The 8,450-nt window shown below is 38.5% G+C and overlaps 1 long non-coding RNA gene across 1 annotated transcript; it reads right to left on the bottom strand.

Moving 5' to 3' along the window:
* Window positions 1-7,341: 7,341 nt before the first annotated feature.
* Window positions 7,342-7,794, bottom strand: LOC107570249 (uncharacterized). The gene is made up of 3 exons (XR_001607012.1): window positions 7,696-7,794; window positions 7,488-7,604; window positions 7,342-7,408 (listed from the first exon to the last, which is right to left on the bottom strand). It is a non-coding gene; the product is annotated as an uncharacterized lncRNA (long non-coding RNA).
* Between the last annotated feature and the right edge of the window lie 656 nt (window positions 7,795-8,450).

Raw genomic sequence — 8,450 nt, forward strand, 5'->3', positions numbered from 1 at the left:
ATACTGTTTTGTGCATGTTATGATAGATCACTAGTTAATATATCCTCACCTTTATCATGTTTGGTCTCTATGAATTCATCTTCGGATGATCTAATTGAGAGTGCATATTACATGTTGATACCTATGCAACATATTAATGTTATAAGAAACTTTACTAGTTTGTGCATCAACACCCAATCGACTTGCATGTGCAAAATACCATGCTTGGAGACAAAGAGTCGTAAACCTTCCCTCCAAAATTTCAAGACACCATTGGCTCTTTGATTCCCCCGGAGGTGTGAGCTCAATAGGAGATAAAGCTCTCACATCAATGACCCGCCTCAGTCAGTCTGCAGTTCTGTTAGATTCTGACAAGATGAGGATGTGAGCTAGAAGTCTGCACCAGGCTTCGGCCTTGTCTTTCCATTCACCAAAGATCCTAGGATCTCAGCTGATGTCTCTCTTAGCTCTTTTTCACTTTCCACTGGGAAGAATCTCCCAATCACCATCGAGTCAGAACATCTTAGGAATTCATCACTCTTCAAACCCTGAAGAACGTGATCGCAAGTCCAAAACCTTGAAACCATCAAGACTTTCATCCGAGACTGCATCCGAACACTCGTCAACGACCAAGGCAATGCAAGTATCGTTAATTTAACTAAACGAAACAGAGGTTTAGTATAAGCTGTAGACACAGTTCTAAAAAAAGCGGCCCGATGGTTTCACTCAGGTGGTTAACTGACTCTTTTCATAGCTTCATTCTCTGGTTTTTCCTGATGGTTTCATCCATCATGCCTCATTTGCCCTTTCCCATATATGAGTGATTGTTTGTTTGTTAGACTAGTTTGTGTTAGTGTTTAGTTAATAAAACTCTTGTACACAGATTACATGACTTTCTGATTCTGCCTTGCAAATTAATGTTCCTTTACGATTTTGATCCTCGCTACATGCTCTAATGCATTAATACTGTACGAAAGTATTTTCTGTGGCCACGAACTTACACTAATTTGTTCATCCAGCAAACATTCAGTTGAGGGCAATTTCATTCTGCTACAGTTACTACTGGCAGCTGATATAAATAATTGTAACTAATCATAATTAATTGCAATTATTTATATACATTTCCCTTTTGAGCTAATTTGCTACATCAGCATAGCAGTGATATGAAAAGCCATGTTTCTGAATGACAGAACCTAATGATGCCATGTAGACAGAGAAGAGAAGTGGTCCAAGAACTGAGCCCTGAGGCACCCCAGTAGTTAGATGTTGTGACTTGGACACCTCACCTCTCCAAGATATCTTGAAGGACCTATCTGAGAGATAAGACTCAAACTACTGGAGTGTCGTTCCTGAGATGCCCTTTGCCAATAGGGTTGACAGGAGGATCTGGTGGTTAACTGTGTCAAAAGCAGTGGACAGATCCAGCAAGATAAGTATTGAAGATTTGTAATCCACTCTTGCCAGTCTTAGGGCTTCAACAACTGAGAGCAAGGCAGTCTCAGTTGAATGTCCACTTCTGAAACCAGACTGGTTGCTGTCGAGGAGGTTGTTCTGTGTGAGAAAGGCAGAGACTTGGTTGAACACAGCTCGTTCAAGTGTTTTTGCAATGAAAGGAAGAAGGGAAACGGGTCTGTAGTTCTCTAAGAGAGATGGGTTAAGGGTGGGTTTCTTAAGTAGTGGGGTTATACGAGCCTGTCTAAATGCTGAGGGAAAAACTCCAGTGTGAAGGGATGTGAGTGAGTGCAGGTACAACTGCAGGAGAAATTGTTTGAAGATGAGATGGAATAGGATCAAGTGGACAAGTAGTAGGATGATTCCAATCCCGATTCTACCCCTTAGCCCTTCCCCTTTCCCCTACCCCTCTGTTTCGCATGTTTATGTGAAGGGGTAGGGGTGTCTCGATTCTCTTTTGGTTGGAGAAGGGCCAGACAGCCCTTCAAACGAAGATTTTTCGGAACCACACTTCAAACTAAGGGGTATGAATTATCTCAGCGTAAACCGGCTTCAGGGGCATCATGGCTGCCCGAGTGAACAAAAAGACACATAAATGTAAGCATTTTTGGCATTAATAAAGATTTTAACGAAAAGTAATCATTTGTTTTATGTTACGTTCAATCGTGAGTTCATATTTACGGTCATGTTACTCAAAGAAATGTTTGCAAAAAATCGCTAATATTTGCTAACTAACATCATATCATTACAGAGTCCCCCCAATAATTAGAAATCACTAAACCCTTTTATCAAATATTGCCAATTTGAGAGAGAGAGAGAGAGAGAGAAAAAGAGATGAAAGGTGCGTGTATGCACGTCTGTGCGTTTCTCTTTTTAGAGTGAGTTTACTTAAAAAAACAGCGATTTTATCCTCTCGTTGCTGGAAAATATAATGTAGCGATTCAGTATTTAAACTGTTATTAATAAAAGTCGTGGGGCAGCGTTGACAAGTTTCTTTTCTCCTGGATGTGTGAGCTGCGCGATCTCCGATAAATATATATATGTGTGTGTGCGCACACCACATCAGTATAGGTTTGTGTATTGTAGGAGCTAGACGACATATGATGACGTGTGACGTATAGTAGTGGTGTCCCAATTCTTTGGGGAATATTTTCACGCCTACCACGACAAGGGGAAGTAGGCGGAGGGGAAGGGGTATAAAATAGAATTGGGATTGGGCCTTAGTCGAATTGTTAATTTTGTTATGATAGTATGTCCTTTTAGCAGTGGAGACATTAGCAGAGAAGAAAGAGAGGAGTGACTGATACACATTAAGGTCAGTAGTATTTTTTGATTTGTGCCATACCCTTTCAGCAGCCCTGAGCTAAGAACGATGCTTGCGGAGAACATTAGACAGCCAAGGGGCAGAAGGGGTGGTACGGCCTGGCCTGGAAGACAAGGGGCAGACAGTGTCTAAACAAGATGTAAGAGTGGAGCAGAAAGTATCAGTAGCACTGTTAGCATCAAGAGATGCTAACTGTTTATGGGAGGAAGCGAAGATGAAACCATAGCAGATAGCCGAGAGGGTGAGAGTGAGCGTAGGTTACGTTGAAAGATGACATGTGGAGGGGTATGTGTCGTGTCAAGAACCATGTTGAGGTTAAGAGTGAGGAGGAAGTGATCCGAGTTGTGCAGTGGAGTAACCAGTACATGATCAGTGGAGCAGTATCGTGTGTAAATAAGGTCCAGTTGGTTGCCTGATTTGTGAGTAGCCGTAGTTAACACTCTCTTGAGATCAAAAGAGGCAAGCAGAATGTGGAAGTCTGCAGCCTGAGGTTTATCTAGGTGGATGTTGAAGTCTCCAAGCATAACTAGGGGAGTACCAGTTAGACGGGGAGTGTGGGAAAATTAGAAATTATTGGAGAGTGCTGCAGGAGTAGCAGTGTCCTCTGGTTTGATCCAGGTCTCTGTCAGGGCCATGAGTTTTAGTCTTGAATGACTAGAAATAGATGTAATGAAATCTACTTTGTTTACTGCAGACTGACAATTCCAGAGACCAATAGAAAAAGAAAGTAGTGTATTAGCAGACATAGGCAAAGTGCACAGGTTGTTAGGATTGCGCTGCCTATTGTGTGTGATGCGTGGTTTGCGAGTAGTAGTAATAGTAGGGATATGGAAACACATAGTAAGAGTTAGTCACAAAAAACTAAAACAGAAGTGAAGAAAGGTGTAAAAAAAGAGGTTGAGTCAAAAGCGATACTTATGTCCCTTGTCTGTGTCCCTGCCCGGTGGAGTCGCACGGTAGAGTCGATGGTCTTTACACTCTTTGGTCTTCACACAAGGATGGCTTCACACAAGGGCTGCCGCGACCACTGCCACAGTGTACTATCCTTTTTTATACCCGTTTGACAAAACAGAAATTTAATTCAGCTGAACACACTTTACTGTTTATCACAACAAAGGGCTAAGCAAGCGCACAACACTGACAAGGTATGCGATACAGTATGAGACTGTAACGAGGTTCTTTAGTAGGGCAGGAAGAAGTCGGAGTCAGCGTGACTGAGGCTCGAGTAGTTTATTGAGCGTCCTTAGCAACAACGAATCCAGGCAGGCGCCGTGGCACTGCCAAACAAAACAAAACTTATATGGCACTTCTGCGTATCTCGGTGCCCTTCGCCACAGTCTCTCCCCACTGAGACCTCAGTCTGTCTCTCTCCCTCTCTCAGTTCCAACTGGGCTTTTTACGGTCTCTCCAGGCCAATCACTGAAATGAGAAGCAGGTGAATGTCATCATGCACTTGACCTACTTACTCACCGCTCGTCTCCGACCGCTCTCTCCCGCTGCAGACTCCGCTAAGCCACGCCCCCCTCGCCACAGAGACCAAATGCAACTTCAGCACGTCTCAACAGTAAACAAAACAAGCGTTTCCTAGCAACGACAACTACGCTAAACACTACTGAGACAAGCAATAAATACACTTGCGATCTGCTTTTAACTTCCGCTGATTGACTGCTTCTCTCAAAGAGAATTTCTTTACACTGTCTTTTGCTAGCGCTTAAACACACTTTACTGTTTATCACAACAAAGGGCGCACGACACTGACATGGTATGCGATACAGTATGAGACCAAACGCAACAGTTTTAACCAATTTTTATAGTTATTAATGACAAATATTTCTCTGTTTTATTAAGTATACTGTATGTTCAGTACATTTAAATCTTGTAATTTTTCCATGAATTGTATTAGTGATAATTAAGAAAATACATGTTTTGTATTCAGGGGTGTGTTCATTTATGCTATGCACTTTATATTACTATGGCTTCTTGGGGCTTATTGATTTCATTTATCTGTTTTTATTCTTAATTGGATAATTGCTTAACAATTAATAAATAATAAAATGATAATTCACAGATATTTAAGTTGGCAATGAAAGGTGAGACAGACACCAAAGATGGAGTGTGGAGAATAATGGCAGCAACAATAACGAATTAACTGGCCAAGAATACAAATATGAGTGGTGTAAATGGGAAAATCAGCTTTAAAAGCTTACTGCTGAGGAACATTGTTCATGGTAAGTCTGTAGTAAACATAAGTCATGACCACATCTGATTTAACAAATATATTTAATATTGTACAGTAGAAACACTTTACAGGGGCAATCCTTCCAGATTCCAATAGCCCATTATAATTGTTACTGTAAAACACTAGTTTTACAAGTGTACTGTAATACACTTTTAAAAATGTACATACTAATAAAATCTACATGCATTTGTACATAATAAGTGGTTTACACCATGGTTTTCATACCTCAACATTTTTCAAATGTTTTGTTCTCTAAATACTTGCTATCAGACCAAGCATTCAATAGTATCATAAGGAATCATTTCCTGTATAAAATGTAACAAGTTACATTTCAGTAAGTTAAATTTTAGTGTTAGAAAGTGTTCAAATGCTAATACTTTTGTTCTAATATAATGTGTATGACTGTTAAAGTCATTTTCAGAATTAAATTTTCTTGGGACTTATTTATAAACATGATTTGGACAAGATTAGGCTAGGGTATGGCTTAGTTTTGGGGTTTCTGGTTAAAGGCTGGTGTTAATGTGGTTTGCTCATGGCTGAGAATCTGTACCAATAATAAAACCTATTCTGGCCCACTTCAGGGCCAGTTATAAGTTATTAACTGGCTGAGATTTGTGAGGCCCTTGTCTTTAATTCAGATTAGGTCCGTCATTCTTTTTGGTATGTGGGCCGAAGGAAAAGTGGTTGTGTGGACCGGAGCTGGGCCAGAAAACAATTGCTATGTGGGTGTGATTTTTGAATGTGAAAGGACAAATATCCTTTATCAAAATAGTTGGTTATGTCTTAAGTCCCAGATATTTAGACGGACACATAACCCAAGGATGTTGTTTTATATGCTAAATCTGCTCAATATTTTGGATTAAGTTTTTTTAAATTGTATTATTATTATTTTTTAATTAGACAACATCTTATCATTTTCACGTGTTTTCATTTATCTTAATTTCCATATTTACATGCTGCAAAGCTGTGTGATATTCAATTAAATATTTGACTAATAATTCGCTCGTTTTTCCTCTAATCCTAACTCAGGAAGACTGTTGATGCTGATTAAATACCATGCGAGTCTATAATTTTAATTCCTTTTAATTTTTTTGTGCAGATCTGCTTTTTTTTATATAGGAAATCAAATCAGTGCACCTTGTGCAACCCCGTATTATCTTCGCTCCTATCGCCGCTTCACACTCCAGTCCAGCGGGTGGCGCTAAAACACATACGTTTGTTTGCCAAACACCATTAAACCTCAGAGGAAGAAGTTTACTTTCACCGCGCTCTCTGTTGTTTTCTGTAGGGGTTCAATCCTCAACTGGCTGGCAGGAGCCGCCACTGACAGGTCACGTCTGATTCTGGCGGCTGCCAGTGGCTGGTGGCAGCTGCCAGTCTGGCCGTCTAGATCTGCAAGTAGAACGCCTACCCTATCACTCTAGCTGCAAGGAAATACACTATTTTATTATGAATATATTTTTATGACTGTTTTTTTGAATGATTGACGTTTTAGTTTTTTTTCCCCAATTAAAGCAGTCAAATGAACGTGATCACGGCTGGTTGCTTACCGACACTTCGTTGGACACTCAACCAGCCAGCCGCTGCTGCCTCTCATTCCAAGGAAATAATTCTGATTTGTATTGATAGTGACAGTTGTGACGATATTACGATTTATGTTATGTAGTAACATTTGTTATGCAATAATGTAAAGCATAAAAAAATACCTATTAAAAAAGGGAATTATCCCAATAACATGAATCTTTCTCATAAATTAATTTCAGCGACAACAGGACAAACTGCAATGCTTTTTAATAATTCAATAAAAGAAAGACAACTTCAAATTGTAAAATCAGGGAGCACACACTGTATCAGTATTTTACAAAGATAGACTATTTACAAATAAAAACAAGAAAAAAAAATATTTACAAATAAAATGTAAGAACATATATATATATATATATATATATATATATATATTGCTTGTAGCACTTAAAACTGTTATTCCACACAGTATCCAGCAACAAAGGCCATTTCCGCTTGGAATCTGTGGAACCCCTCTGTCTTTCTGAGAATCAGAATGGATATCTATAATCAAGTAAAAACACAATCATTACAATTGTATCACATAAATTGTGCATTAAATGTAGAATTGATAACTGCATAATTAACACACTATATTTAAAATATAATTTTGTTGCACAGGTCACACTGAACCCACTTCGTACGTTTGATGTGTGGATGCAGAGTTCTAAAAACATAAACATTATTGTAATTTTAACAGCAGCAAAATTCATTTACACCAAAACTTGCATATGCCATAGTACTTACTTATCTCCTGTGTTTTGATAAATGCAGGCTTTTAGGTCCTGGGCCATGCAGTTGTTGGTCTCTATTTCGCTTTCCTCTGTTTCTCCAATTGCAGTCGGAAAGTCCTGTCCAGCAGTACATATGAATTGTAATATTCTCTTTTTATCAAATTTGATTGAAACTCTTAATTTCTATTTCTCTTACTTCAGTTGTCACATCTTTCAACATGCTTGTGGCATGGTAAACACGTAGGTGTACTAGCTGACATGTTTGAAGCACTTCAGATGACATTTTCATGTTTTTTGCTTCCATTTCTGCTGCCTTTAAAACAAAAGTGCATTGTTGTTCACAGCCCAAAACAACACATTTACATTGAAAACATTTTTATAGTGAAGTGAGAAATAAATCTTACAGTGCACACAAATACCCCACAGTTCACACAGTCTTGCTGCATCCACTGTTCTGGATTCCAAACAGTCCAGCCGTCCAGTGACCCATGTTTTTGGAAAGCCTCTCTATACAGATTTAAGATTAAAACAGAGCTCACCCGTCATGCATTTTCACCTTTTCTATGTATTATTAATATAATGATTTTACAATAATTTATGTTTTTATAAAAGACTTGGTGAAGATGAGAAATGTATTACCTTAGAATCTCCATGTCATTCCTTTTTATAGAATTGTAGATCCTCATTGAATCATAAATACGCACTTGTTTTGCAAGGGAATCAAAAACCTGTGAAATGATCCTCTGAAAAGTTACAGTCAGCATATCAAGATAGTGTTACAGCACTATAACCAGTTTCTTGCAGACATTACCCAGAGTATAAAGTGGTTTCCTAGTTCTGGTGTGTTACCCCCAACGATTCTTGGGAGCAGGATCTTTTGAGCATTCTACAGGGGAAATCATACATCATACACACACACAGATATATATATATATATATATATAATTATTATTATATAAATAACAATTAAAAAAAATAAGTTCAGTGAACTTGACAATTCACTTAACTTATTAACTTAATTGTTATTTTCTTAATCATTTTAAGGCAACGGGTTTCCTCAATTTTTTTTAAGTTAATTCAACTTGTCACTTTTTACAGTGTACATACATACGTTTATTTGCAAAAACAGATAACTCCGCTTTTAACAATTTACAAAAAA

Source organism: Sinocyclocheilus grahami, unplaced genomic scaffold (assembly GCF_001515645.1).
Source record: "Sinocyclocheilus grahami isolate Dianchi unplaced genomic scaffold, SAMN03320097.WGS_v1.1 scaffold1433.1, whole genome shotgun sequence".
Classification (NCBI taxonomy): Eukaryota; Metazoa; Chordata; class Actinopteri; order Cypriniformes; family Cyprinidae; genus Sinocyclocheilus; species Sinocyclocheilus grahami.